This window comes from Toxorhynchites rutilus, chromosome 1, assembly GCF_029784135.1.
Source record: "Toxorhynchites rutilus septentrionalis strain SRP chromosome 1, ASM2978413v1, whole genome shotgun sequence".
NCBI lineage: Eukaryota > Metazoa > Arthropoda > Insecta > Diptera > Culicidae > Toxorhynchites > Toxorhynchites rutilus.
In genome coordinates, this window is record NC_073744.1 from 200,451,872 (window position 1) to 200,467,444 (window position 15,573).

At 41.4% G+C, this 15,573-nt stretch overlaps 1 protein-coding gene and 1 pseudogene across 8 annotated transcripts in view; both read right to left on the reverse strand.

Moving 5' to 3' along the window:
• The window catches only part of LOC129766103 (heparan sulfate glucosamine 3-O-sulfotransferase 6), a 173,269-nt gene that overhangs the window by 63,770 nt on the left and 93,926 nt on the right, over positions 1-15,573 (reverse strand). The window lies entirely within an intron of this gene.
• Positions 10,222-10,432, reverse strand: LOC129763750 (U4 spliceosomal RNA; annotated as a pseudogene).

Here is a 15,573-nt window from a genome sequence, read left to right on the forward strand (position 1 = left end):
AACATGAAAAACGGAAAATGTTTCGTATCGCGAAAATTATATAATTTTCAATCGATTATTGCTCAGTCGCCGAAATTTTCATACTCCTCTAGTTTGCCTTCCAAATTGCCATCGTAAACCACACCTTCTCTCGATTCAATCACGCACGAAAAGCATACTGAAATGATATTCTGGTGGTGAAACCCATTCATTTTTCGTGAGGCGTCGTGCACAAATTACGTAACGCGATAAGGGGGGAGGGGGTAGATGTTGCGTTACTTTCTGTTTATTAGAGATAGGAAATTGCGTTACGAAAGGGGGGGGGAGAGGTGGTTCAAAATTCGGATTTTTAGCGTTACGTAATTTGTGTACGGCGCCTGAGGACATCGACAAGACAACATCGTTACTGAACGAGCTGAACGGCGAGGGATCGAGGGATTCATTACCTGGCCTGACCTGACCTGAAATGCAATCAGTTTGTTTTAACTGTGAGGGAGCGCAGAAAAGCCGATCGATCAGAAGGATAAGAGAAGGTGACCAAGATAGCATCGAAATACGGTTCCTCGGGAAGACATAAAAGCAGCCGCCACACACACACACACATACACGCGCGCAACTCTTTTCGTTTGCTGGTTATCGAGAGGAAACCTGGAAAGAAGTGATCGTTGCTGAAAAATAATCTGCCAGTTCCCCTTGGAATTGAAAATTACATTCAAGCGAATTTATTTTAATTTTTTCTATCCATATAATACTGCGACCACATACATTTGGTTTTGTGATTTGTCAATCAAGCGCAGTTAGCAGGAAAGCTTCTGAAGATTATTCTTCAGAACAAGGTTTTTTGTATCCAATATTGGATGCATAAAACCTTGAGCCTCCAACGTAACGCTCTCGTTTTTGAAGTCACCCAAATATTTATTTATTCATTCATTCAGGATGGATTTAGATTCAACTTCAAACAAATGATCTCTAAATCAACGATAGTCCTACGTCACCGTTGCGGTTATACCATAGATATAACCCACTTCCTGTTTTTCAAGCGGTTATCCCAACACGCAACATCTCAGGCGGTTGTCCCGACACGCCATTTATTTTCACAGACGGTTGTCCCAACACGCCATTTTCTTAAATTTCTTTCCTCTATGCCGGATGATTTCACTGAATATTTAACGTATCGTTTTTTTTTGGCCAAAAAACATAAAATGTCCGGCAGGATCGCCAATGTGAAACTTCTGATATTCACTGCACGGGTTCCTCAATGCTGTTTGTATAATCCTACAGTGAAATCACCCGATACAGAGAGGAAATATTAAGCGTGGCTTACCTATTCCACCGTTGTCTGCTGAAGAAGGAAATGAAGTGGAAATGTATGCTACTACTGCTGCTATGATATAACACCAACATCACTGTTATACTGTCAGCTGCGAGGGGTAGGGTATTGTGCATTTGATCTTTCTTCCACGCACCTCACAAAAACCAGACTATCGAAATTGTTAATCCTGATCTTATGAAGAATATTACGTTACAACGAGTTCACATCACTGCTCACCACTCGGAAGTCGCCCACTTAAAATATCGATCGTCGCTCAGCGAAGCGTGATTAAAAATTCAATTACTTTTTTTTAGGTTATTAACGTTGTATACTCCGTTTCACTTCTGCTGCTCCCACACACACAGGATACTCGTAATTGGATTGAAACTTTCCGGGCCGGATTTTTCATACACAAACGGTTGTTGGCCGTCGAGTCGAGGAGGCTTTTCTCCGAAGGCACACTTCCTTCGAGTCGAGTGGTTTTTATTGTTTGCTGGCGAGTCCTTAGAACCTCCAGCGCTTGGGCTGAGCCGTCATTAGCCAGACATCCGTCCCCTCTTCCTAGTCCCCATACGTACCATATCAAAAGCCACTATAAATCAAACTACTCTATCCGAGGGAGTGCCACACAAAAGCGGAAGTTTGTTATGCTCGTGAAAACTATGTGATTCGCTACTTTCAAGTGGGGGAACGCATCTCGCCGTCTCCCTGTTATCCGCCGTGAGCGCCAGGTGCCGCTGACACAAGTTTCAAAAACTAAAAACAAAAAATACACACATTTATTTGTGCACAAATTGATGAATGAGGAAAGTTCATCTGTGTGTCTAGGCGGGCACGGGGATAACGATGAGAACCAAAACCAGCTGAATTTGTCTCAACAACCTGGGATGTGAAGTTTTCTGCGCCAGTCAGCTGGCACGAGAAAAAGTAAATAAAACCCAAACTCGGGAGACACTAGTCGCAGTCGGGAACGGGAACGAGTTTAGTTCCGTGGACTGTGTGAGGGGGGAATGAATTTCTCGTAACATCGAATAAATCTTCGCAAACATGCTTTTTTTATTTTGTGTCCCTCTCTTTACGAAGTCCATATCGTCGCTGGGATCAGTAAAGCAAAACATTCGCACATTTTTCGCATTCTGGTCAGCTAAATTGTCCCAAAACGCTTCCGAATATGTTTACCCGCTGCATTCATTTCTCGTTATAAATGCTGCCCCAAGTGTGGACTCGACATGGTTTACGGTATTCAACTGCCACACCACCAAGGAACGCGCACTACCTTGGCGCACAAAACACGGCGGCACACGGATGCTGCCACGCTCGGCAGATGATTCTTCTCCGCTCTCAGCTACTCACTCGCTAGCCTTCCCGGAATGCAAAATTCGCAAAGTGTACAACAGCTGACAGCAGCCATTGTTCCGCAGCTGAATTTGGGGTAGGGTGAGCAAGTCATTTTTCACAGCGGTGAGAATGGATCCCACCCGGGTTCCTTCCAGGAAGTCGTAACAAACCAACGAACGAACGAACGAACGAGCAAAAGACAAAAGCACGGCCAACACTTAATTCAGTCGGTCGGTGCATTATTATTTCCGCATTCTATTTTTTTGCGTCTTTAAACTGTTCCAAATTTTCCCCGCTGTTAAACACGGATCGATCTACTGACCGTGGAAGTGCAGTGCTGGCCAAAATAATGTACCCTGCCACTTTCGTTGCAAACGATAGGGGCGTAACTAAGTTGTTGGATTTTTTTACTTCCTGACAGAGCTCGAATACAGATACGGTAAAGGTCTCTCGATTCTATACACAAATCAAGCCATTTTTTTTCTGTCTTCAATACAAGATTGGCGGGTAAGGTAGAACTTCTCTTTTGATTGGTTTGGCAACGTGAGGCCTAGCGTTTTTTTTTTATTAAATCGTTTATTTTTACAGGCTCAGTTACATAAGTTTAAAGGAGCCAAACTCCTATCTGTATTGTTACAAGTATATATAATCATTTTTCATTAATTCTAGTGTTAATGAAGTAGAGAACCGATTACTCGCGGTTTGCTCGAGTTTAGAAGGGTGACTTTTTTTTTAGGAAAAGAAAGGGATATAAGGATATGTTGACAATGTTCACACTCATATTCGCACTCACATTCGTCATACTCAATTCTTAAGCCTATCTTATATCTAATATGTATTTACATTTCACCTTATTCTATTGTTAGTAAGAAGGGATTTAATTTCTCGCGAAGGAAAAGGAAAAGGAAAATATAAGGATATAAGGACAATCACACACGAAGATCGATAACTTTTAAGAAGACATATATTTGGGACATGTAATCAAGGTCTAACCGAGCCAACACATCTCTTACCGGCACATTGGGCTGTCTTCCTCTGGCCCGAAGAGAGTTTTCTAAATTCGATCTGGCAACAAGATACACCTCGCACGACCAAACAACGTGTTCGATGTCGTGGTAACCTTGGCCACAAGCACAGATATTGCCATCGGCAAGATTAAAACGACAGAGTAGCGCGACTAACGAACAGTGATTGGACATGAGTCGAGAGAAGGTGCGAATAAAGTCCCGACTCAAGTCCAGACTTTTGAACCATGGTTTGAGGCTAACCTTAGGGATAATCGAGTGGAACCACCGGCCCAATTCATCTTCGTTCCATTTGCGTTGCCAGTTAACTATGGTATTTTTACGGACTAAAGAATAAAATTCATGGAAGGCGATTTGACGCTGATAAATATCGCCTTCAATTGCACCTACCTTTGCCAATGAGTCAGCCCTCTCATTACCCGGAATTGAGCAATGTGAAGGGACCCAGACGAAGGTAATGACATAACAGCGTCTGGTTAAAGCACTCAAAATTTCTTGTAATTTCTCAAGGAAGTACGGCGAGTGCTTTTCCGGCCTCAGTGAACGGATAGCTTCGACAGAGCTAAGACTATCCGTTACAATGTAATAGTGTTCAACAGGTCGTGAGGCCACGCTGTCCAGCGCCCAGTGTATTGCTGCCAATTCAGCAATATACACTGAGCAAGGATTCTGAAGACTGTGGGAGGTGCTAAAAAATTCGTTGAACACTCCAAATCCTGTGGACTCATTCATAGAGGACCCATCAGTAAAGTACATATTATCACAATTGATACGCTCATACTTTGCATTGAAGATCGTAGGAACGATCCCCGATCGATGATAATCTGGAATTCCATGGATTTTCTCCTTCATGAACAGATCAAAATGTACAGAGGAATTGATGTAGTCAGGAAAACAAACACGGTTGGGAATATACGAAGAAGGATCAACCTGCATGGAGATGAATTCATGATATGAAGTCATGAATCCAGAATGAAAATTTAGCCCGATCAGCTGCTCAAAATATCACCAATGGGTTCATAACCTTACACCGGATGAAGAACCGAAGAGATAATAAATTGAAGCGATCTTTTAGTGGGAGTAGGCCTGCCAAAACCTCGAGACTCATGGTATGCGTTGAGGGCATACATCCCAACGCGATACGGAGACAAAGATACTGAATTCGCTCGAGTTTAATGAGGTGTGTTTTGAAAACAGTGACTGCCATACTCCATCACTGAGAGAATAGTTGTTCGATACAACATTATAAGATCTTCTGGGTGGGCTCCCCACCAGGTGCCGGTAATTGTACGGAGAATTTGTTGACATTTTTTACTCAGATACCTAATATGGGCCCCCCAAGTGCATTTAGAGTCGAACCAGACCCCAAGATACTTGAATGACATAGCATGAGTGATCGGTTTACCCAAAAGTTGAAGCTTTGGTTTTGCTGGTCTATGCTTCCTAGAAAAAACCACCATCTCTGTTTTCTCCGTGGAGAATTCGATCCCTAGCCCAATGGCCCAGGTTGAAAAATTGTTCAATGTATCTTGTAAGGGTCCTTGCAGGTCGGATTCGTTTTGGTCCTACGACAGACACCACTCCATCATCTGCCAGTTGTCTTAGGCTGCAATTTTGTGTAAGGCAATTGTCGATGTCGCTTACATAGAAGTTGTACAAAAGGGGGCTTAAACATGAGCCCTGGGGGAGGCCCATGTAAGAGACCCGACTTACTGCCGAATCTCCGTGAGAAAAGTTCAAATGTTTCTCACAAAGCAAGTTATATAACATATTATTCAATAGAGGCGGCAGACCCCGAGAGTGTAATTTGTCCGACAAAACCTCTATTGAAACAGAATCGAAGGCCCCCTTTATGTCCAAGAATACTGAAGCCATTTGTTTTTTTTCGGCGTAAGCCATTTGAATTTCTGAAGAAAGCAACGCAAGACAATCATTCGTCTCCTTGCCCCTGCGGAACCCATATTGTGTATCTGAGAGTAAGCCATTCGTTTCAACCCAACGATCAAGGCGAAACAAGATCATTTTCTCCAACAATTTCCGTATACAAGACAGCATTGCTATTGGGCGGTACGAATTGAAGTCGGACGCGGTTTTCCGGGTTTTTGAATAGCTATAACTCGTACTTGTCTCCAATCATCTGGAACAATATTATGCTCCAGGAACCGATTGAATAAATTCAACAAGCGATGTTTCGCTACATCAGGGAGATTTTTCAGCAAGTTGAACTTAATTCTATCCGATCCCGGAGCAGAATTGTTACATGAAAGAAGAGCAAGAGGGAATTCTACCATCGAAAACTCGGAATCAAGATCGCACCTATCTTGTGGTATATCTCGAATAATTTTTTGCACAGGAGCGGAATCAGGACAAACCTTCCGTGCAAAATTAAAAATCCATCGATGTGAATATTCTTCGCTTTCATTCGTTGAAGAGCGATTTCTCATGTTTCGAGCCACTTTCCATAATTTTTTCATTGACGTTTCTCGTGACAAACCTCCCACGAAATTTCGCCAATATGCACGTTTTTTCCCTTTGATTAAGTTTTTAAATTGATTTTCAAGGTCCAAATACGTCTGAAAATTTTCAGAGTTTCCACGTTTCCGAAAAGCTTTAAATGCATTCGATTTTTCTACATAAAGCTTGGAACATATGCTATCCCACCATAGATTGGGAGGCCTTCGACGAATAGTGGAACCTGGGATGGGTTTCGTTTGAGCGCGAACCGCGCTGTCATAGATCAAACGAGAAAGGAAGTTATACTCCTCCAATGGAGGTAAACCATCTCTGGAATTGATGGCTAGAGCAATCGCGTCCGAATATTTTTTCCAGTCAATGTGTCTTGTGAGGTCATATGCCATGTTTATAGATTCAGAAGAATTCGACCCAATGGTGATGGAAATTTTGATTGGCAAGTGATCACTACCGTTGGGGTCCTGGATTACATTCCACTTGCAATCTAACGATAGTGAATTCGAGCAAAGCGAGAGGTCAAGAGCACTTGGGTTAGCAGGAGGTTTAGGAACACGTGTTGTTTCCCCAGTATTCAAAACGGTCATATTGAAGCTGTTACAAAGGTCATATTAACGATGAACGATTGTCGTCGTACTGTTCCCCCCAGGCAGTTCCGTGAGAGTTGAAGTCTCCCAAGATCAATCGTGGCTCAGGAAGGAGTGAGCACATGTCAACAAGTTGCTTGCGGCTAACCGCAGCTCTCGGAGGCCAATACAAACTGACAATACAGAGGTCTTTGCCTCTGATGTTTGCATGACAAGCAACAGCTTCGATCCCTCCAATAGGTGGAAGTTCAATTCTAAAAAATGGGTGGCACTTATTAATCCCCAATAGTACCCCTCCGTATATGTCATCGCGGTCCAAGCGTATTATATTAAAATCGTGGAAAGAGAGATCATTTTGAGAAGAGAGCCAGGAGGCCTAGCGTTGTCATACTGTAAAATCACTTCTTCGTGTCTCTGGTCGTTTTGTGGCTGTTTCTGGCGCTGTGTCCGGCTCAATCGCACCAATTGAATTCGATTCATTCCCCAGTGATGGTTTAGCTCGCTTCCAACGGCTTATGATGAATAACACTGACCTGAGCCCACCAAATGAACGGCATAACGGCAGCGTGAATGTATGGCTGAGACGACAACATAGGAGCCTGATTCATGACGATGCGATGATTCCTTTCAAGCCTCTGGAGCAGTTGTTTACAGACGAAAAACTAGAAGTGGGTTATGTCATGACTAGGCTCGCGACACTCAGAGGCCATCTTGGTATATTTTACCTGTTTACCTCGGGAGATACCTTTCGTTCCAGAAATCGTACACAGAATGAATCCTAGACTCAATGCAATGTCTCATCCACCCAGGGATGCCAAGTTTGAAGACATGTCTTCATTTTGAAGACATTTGACTTAATGGGCGTGTCACATCAAATTGCATCACGGAAAAAACGCTGTAGAAATTCGCCCAGTAGACCGATCCTTTTGAACATTTTAGACAGTAAAATAAAAACTATTAAACAACTTTTGGCATTTTCTTTTTGACGTGGGACGACGTCTAACCGGAATATATGGAGGGTAAAATGAAAACCTAAACACAGAACATGCAGGAAAAAATGAAAGATTTCGAATGCTTATAGCTCGAACATTTCGTACTGGATAGGAGAGATGTTTGCATCACTTGATAGGGAATATTTCTACGCATCTATCGCAACTAACAAAATGTTGTTTTTCATTAGATAAACAATTGAATAACTGTAAAATATTAGGCGTTATCTAAACGCCCTAACTGCATCGTTTTGATTGGCCCGATTTACGGTTTCCCTAACACAGCCATCAAAACCAAGCAGCCTTGGGGAAATCGGCATTGCAAATACATGAAAGTAGGGGGACTTTTGTTCTCATCGAAAAATGTTCCCTAACACAGACTTTAAAACCAAGCAGCGAAATCGGCATTGCAAACACACGAAAGAGCCTAGAGGCGAGTGAACTGAAAAGTTTAAACCCTCTTAAAGCCAAAAAGAAGAAAAAGAACACACGAAAGTAGGGGGAGCTTTTGTTCCCACCGAAATGTGTTCCCTAATAGAGATTTCTAAACCAAGGTACCTGGAGAAATCGGTATTTCAAATTCATGCAAGTCGGGGGTATTTTTGTTCCGACTGGAATGTGTTTCCCTAACACAGACTTCAAATCCATGAAGCGTGGGGAAATCGGCATTGCGAATTCATACAAATCGGGGGTATTTTTGTTCCGATTGAAATGTGTTTCCCTAACACAGACTTCAAAACCGAGGTTTCTGGCTCTGCAAATAAATGCAAACTGCGAGTACTTTTGTCCTCGCTTGCCTTTGTGCAGAGTGGAATATGTCTGTCCTAACATGATCTTCTAAACTTAGGAACCTGGGAAAATCGTGCAGCCACTAGAAGCGAATGAACTTCCCAGTTTCAAGCAAATTCGAGATTCGAGAAGTATGTACACTTTTGGGATGTAAACTTCAGAGGGAAATGTAAAATAAAATAATCATTTGATAATTTTTTTTGTCTTTATTGGAAAGATTTTCAGCCTTAGGCTGGTTCATCAAACGTTTGATAATTCTTCCGTACATATATTTTGTTCTAGTCATCATACCAAACGTAAAAGGTCCGTCATTAAATTTACTTGTAACGAAGAACAATCAATCACAAAATTGACTTTACACGGCATTTGTTCATTTTTTTCACTCACAGAGCAAATATATTGAACTCAATTGAATTTGGAAACTGTTTCATTCAATCAAGAATTTAATCAATACAAACGAATGATTGCTAAGCCACGTGAACCTTGCGGTTATATCATAGAAATAACCCACTCGTTTTATTCATACTTCGAGCCCAAGCCCGTATGCTCGCACCTTCCTCTTTACCCCGTCCATAAGGTTCTGTACAACGTCAGGTTATAGTTTTTTTTTGAACAGAAATCCATTTTCTCTTGAAGTCCGCCTCCGATTTGACAACCTGCTTCATAATCGCCCAATATTTCTCTATTGGGCGAAGCTCCGGCGCGTTACGCGGGTTCATTTCCTTTGGCACGAAGGTGACCCCGTTGGCTTCGTACCACTCCAACACGTCCTTTGAATAGTGGCACGAAGCGAGATCCGGCCAGAAGATGGTCGGGCCCTCGTGCTGCTTCAAAGTGGTAGTAAGCGCTTCTGTAGGCACTCCTTAAGGTAAACCTGCCCGTTTACCGTGCCGGTCATCACGAAGGGGGCGCTCCGCTTTCCGCAAGAGCAGATCGCTTGCCACACCATGTACTTTTTGGCAAACTTAGATAGTTTCTGCTTGCGAATCTCCTCCGGAATGCTGAATGTGTCCTCTGCGGAGAAGAACAACAGGCCCGGCAGCTGACGAAAGTCCGCTTTGACGTAAGTTTCGTCGTCCATTACCAGGCAATGCGGCTTCGTCAGCATTTCGGTGTACAGCTTCCGGGCTCGCGTCTTCCTCACCATGTTTTGCCTTTCGTCGCGGTTAGGAGCCTTCTGAACCTTGTATGTACGCAGGCCCTCCCGCTGCTTGGTCCGCTGGACGAATGAACTTGACAAATTCAGCTTATTGGCGACATCCCGGACCGAACTTCTCGGATCATGTCTAAACTGCTTAACTACGCGCTTGTGATCTTTTTCACTGACGGAGCATCCATTTTTGCCGTTCTTCACCTTCCGGTCGATGGTTAGGTTCTCGAAGTATCGTTTTAGTACTCTGCTGACCGTGGATTGGACGATTCCCAGCATCTTACCGATGTCCCGATGTGACAACTCCGGATTCTCGAAATGAGTGCACAGGATTAATTCACGACGCTCATTTTCGTTCGACGACATTTTTCCAAATTTACGAAAAATTCACAGTGAAGCATGGCCAACGTGATCTATACACTCTTATCTGATTATAAGCGAAAGCTGAAGATATAATTCCTAAAAATTTAATTTCTACAGCGTTTTTTCCGTGATGCAATTTGATGTGACACACCCTTTACTGTGAAGACATTTTGAAGACATTATGAAATATGTGAAGATATTTCAGTATGATAGCGTATGTGAATTTTTGAGGGATATTATTTTCATAAATTTCTAACTATTGACGGGAAAGATCATCAAAAGAAGTAAGGCTTTTGTATCACTGTCACTTGTTTACTTGTGTTCTTAGTAATCAGCAGAGACTTTTGCCTCGGATTTTTTTAGTGTTCAACTAGCAACAATCACAGCTCGGATAAGCCTCAATGGTTATGATATCGTCACTGCGCAAAGCTAGTCTCGGGGTCATTCACTCGCGTTTTTCAATCTTTTCCAAGCAGAAAATCCACAAGTATATAGAATGAATTCAACTACGAGAGACTTTTAATGTCTCTAGAAGATATTAGTTCATTTGCACTAGAAAATTTGAATGATTGTGACATTGTATTTTTATTAATTTGAACCTATGTTGTACAATAGATTAACCTAGATCTTTTAAACGACCACTTCACGGAACGAAGGTTTTCCGGTTACATACCGTTTCAATAATCAGTTTTATGGATATGGTTTGAGCTACAACCAAAACTTCAAAGCTGAAACAAACAAATTGAGGTATCACAGTTCCGTTTTTGTGGAAACTGGGGCGATATTCACTCAATCAACGGTATATCAGGCTTATTATCATTTCTAAACTCATGAAATTTAGTTCGCAGTTGTAAAATATATTCTTTGTTCACATTTATTGAAGTAAACTTCAAACCCTCAAGGCAAGTTAAGTGAAAAGCGTTATATAACAATGCCAATTAATATAAATATTGAATGAGCTATCAAACTTTGTCCAAATGTAAGCTATGAATTTTAGTTTTTTCGATATGACTGTGAAGACGTTTGAAGACATTTTTTCGTACCATATGAAGACATTTGAAAATATCACCTGGCATCCCTGCATCCAACATCGAATCGTATCCAAAACTCTCTCGCACAATTCTCTCTCTCAAGTCTCTCGGTTTCTTGAGGTGATGCCAGATTTACGGATTTTCTTCAAAAATTGTTTCTTCTGGTTGATCTTGCGTTCAGGAAACTGCGTTTTCTAATGCTTTTATATAAATTGTTCAAGAAATGGTTTGCTTTTAGTGCAAATTGAATGAATTCATAATTTAATTCGTCGTATATAGATGTTTATTTTATCGTATCTGGTTTATATCCCACGGGTTATATCTGTGATATAACCGCAAGGTAGACAAAAGACTCCTGTTGGCTTAGTAATCATTTGTTTGAAGTTGCATCTGAATCAATTCTCAATGAATGAATGAATGGATATTTTGAAAGTATGCTGAACGTTTTTCTTGTGTGTGAGGGCGAAATATATAAACTTCAACTCTTTTGAACTGGATGGTGATCCGGAAAGGATCTCAGGGTACTCAACGCCAATTATACCCCCACTAATTCGAATCGACCATCGACTGGAACATTCGTAAACATCCAATGTTGGTACTACTGCTTGCATCAAATAAGGCGGTTTCTTTGACATTGCGAAATATTCTCCACCACAAACCGTGATAAAAAAAACCGTATTGTCCGCGTTTTTTATCATCAATGGCATAATTGGAAGTCTCTATGAGATAGTCGTTTTGTTCAAAATTATTATCGACACGTCGTTGTTCGCTACAGGTTTCGTTCAGACCGTTCAGACCGATTGCAAATAAAAACGGGATTGTCCAAGAGGGGCCCAGTTTTCGAGTTGTCAGCGAGAACATGCTACAATCACTACAGAATCATAATCGAGAGTATTTCCGTTCTGATTTTATTTTTCAATGAACTTTTGCTTAAAAGTCATTCGTCCCTGAGAGCGAATTTTCGAGCGGGTACCAGGTTATATACAGATTTGTCTGGTTTCAACTGCCTATACAGATCCTGCTTAAGTTTTCAGATCAATAAGTAACAATCATATAACTGTTAGACATTTTATCTTTTGAATAAAACTATTAGCCCACCGAATCGATCCCTCTTCGAAAATTCCCAATAATACTCCTCTCATCGATCGATTGCGGCATTCGTGAAAATTCGATAACAGAGCTGCTTTCAGCAGACAATGCGGTTGCTTCGATATGGTGAAATATTCTCTACCCCAAATCAAACATTTCGTATTCTCCGCTATCGTATCCATAGCTAAAGGCACCTTTTGTACGTAGTCGGTATTATCATCGATACTTTGATTTTTGCTAAAGCCTCGTTTAGTCCGGCGGCAGAATAGAAACGAGATTGGGAGAGAAGAGCATATTGCATAGGTGAGTGAGCGAGACCACCTTTCACCTCAAAATCACAATTAAACGGATTTTTGAATGAGCATCGGCTTATGTACAGATTTGTGTGATTTCAAGAGTCTGTTTTCAAAGCAATTTTTAAGTAATTGTAACAAGTTTTCGGGTTAATAATTAACAAGCGTGTAATTCTAGGACATTTTATTTTTCGATTGGAGTGATTATCATACCACTCCGTTGGCAAAGAGATCATCACGTTCAAAACCTTGCACTGCAAATGTAACGTTCTCGTTTTCGAAACTTTGAACTTACACCCCGATACAGAAATGAAAGCAAAAAAAAAAATATAGGAGGTTGTGTACGAGATACGACCGCATTGTTGACGTAAAACTACGCTGTTATTTTATATAAGTCGCTTATTTATACCTTCGGGTATTATTCTTTAATGCTGTGAAATTCTAGAAACAACTACTTAGTTGAATAATCTCTTAAATAGTTTTTTCATTGTAGAATCAGTTGACGATAATTGATTGATGATTCATTCTTGCCGTCGCAAAACAATACACTAGCTGATCCTACGTCGCAATTTATTTCATGTCAATGTATTGAAAACTCGAACGTGATTCCGGTGGCCTTTATCGCAATTGACATAGACTCGGCTACATTATTCCACATCTCATAACTACATCAATATATCTTCGGCACCGCCTGGAAACAACAACAATGACAACATTTGCAAGTATCAAATATCATGCTACATGTTATCTAGTATTGCCTCAAAGGAATCGCACCTCTAGGCATCGTTCGTATAACGTAAACCAAGCGCCAAACAAGCGTTCGCCATAGCATGCATACAGAGCCATACATTGGTGTCTTGAAACAACTAGGAATATAAACACTTCTCATCATGTTGCGCTATTCTCAAAAGAAACGCTTCTGTTAATATTACTGGCCTCGAAAAAAGTTGCATCACTTTCTCATGCTCGAGAGAAGCGCAGTTGTCACTCTTAGTGGAGGAAGTTTTGCTACTAGCAAGCGATCTTGGTGACTAAACAAGCTAAATAAACTCTTTTTGTTAATAACAACCTCGGAAACAGTGGCAAAGCTGCATTATGATCAATATTAGTGCAAATGTAATCCCAGTTGGAGGCAGTTTTGCGACTGGCACGCGAACCCAAATAACTTATAACATTCCAGTAAGACATTCAAGATGCTTGGTATGCCCCAAATAATTTTTTGGCGCCAAATCTTAACGCCTGCTTCGCCATAACATCAGTTTAATGCATTGATGCATTCTCAAAGGCACCAACAAAGCCCTTATGATAGAATACAAACAATGTTAATCACTTGGAAAAAGACTGAATTATGCCACACAGCTTGTACTCTGCTGTAACACCCATCGATGCGAATTCGCTGATGAGTTTGTCAAGAGCGATCGCCTTCACCACCAGCGGGGGGAGCTTGATTTTGGCTGCCTGGGTAACGGCGTTTACATTTTCAACCTAAGCGCCGTAATCGCCTACTTCGCTGTTGTTCGATGCGGTGTCACACTCGCGAAGGCTCGGTTCAGTGCGAGCGCTTTTCACTGCACCAACATCGCGTGCATCATTAGATGAGGCTTGCCTCGAAATTTTATTGCCCCTGGCAATGCGTTCGTTTTATTGCAGGGCTCCAGCCTGCCTTCCTCTTCTTCTTGCTCATCACACACTACGCGAAGCGTCCAATTCATGACGCGGAAAGAAAAACACACGATACGAATAACGCGAAAAACGAACAGAAAAACCAAACGACGATATCCAAGTTGGATTACCACTGGTGGGGTCCAATCTTAGATCGAAGCGCAGCGAAAGCAAAGTAAACTGGATTGCTCAAAAGTCCGATGCCGAATGAAAGTTTGCCTTAGCGAGATCCACTGTTTATACTCAAGGCAAGTATTCCCCTTCATTCTTCTACTTTTCCTTTGTTCACGGAGACTTGAAATCCTACGATTCTCCCTCCATTGGTCGGCGATAAGTTGCTTGTTATTGACAGCTCTGTTCGGGAAAGCACACAAATGGACAGAACAAATGTATGGGAAAATGGAAACGCTTAAAGTTTTCATGAATTTTAACCATTTAAAAACCAGGGGATTCTAATGAATAGAATATTAAACAAATCTTACGGAATTTCCGATTCGTTTAGTACGTAAATCGCCAAAATCCGTTCGCGGCAAAAATAGTTATTAACGTTTACTTTATTTCATAAAAACGTGACCTGTTTTCTGATTTGGCACCCTTAATGAAAGACGTAGTTCTACGTCAAAACAACACTTATCGCATTTTGACTTCAAATCAAAAGCAACCGTTCTTCGCTTTTGATTCATTCTCAATGCATATGCAACCGCTCGGAACTATCTTGGTAACTCTTGAGAAGCGTGTTCTTCACCACTTTTGAAGGGGCAGTATCAATCCCGGAAGCATTCCCGTGAGGTTTTTGATGTGCTTAGGTCGCCGTATTTTTCGAATGAATGATAGAGATTTTTAATAGAGATTTTTGATGAAAAAAAAACAGGAAGTGGGTTATATCAATGGTATAACCGCAAGGGTGACGTAGGACTATCGTTGATTTAGAGATCATTTGTTTGAAATTGAATCTGAATCCATTCTGAATGAATGAATAAATGAATATTTGGGGGACTTCGAAAGCGAGAGCGTTACGTTGGAGGCACAAGATTTTATACATCCAATATTGGATACGAAATATTCTACTGATAATCTGCAGAATAATCTTCAGAAGCTTTCCTGTTAATTGCGATTGATTGAAAAATCACAAAACCAAATGTATTTGGTTGCAGTGTTATATGGATAGAAAACATTAAAATAAGCTCTTTCGCATGAATGTATTTTTCAATTCCCAGGGGAACTGGCAGATTATTTTTCAGCAACGATGATAGCAAAGAGAGTTCGGCGCGTGTATGTGTGTATGGCGGCTGCTCCGATGTTTCAAGCGGAATCGTGGCATCACTCTCCTCCTGATGGTTTCCATTCTGGCCTAAGGTTCACAAACAGGCTCTTGGTGACACCGTTCGTCAGCGCATTCATGATAAACGAAGTTAGCTTCACCACAACAACGACAACATGCTCCAATCGCTGTTCAATTATAACCTAGTGGGTTTCCGAGCGGCGCTCGCTTATATA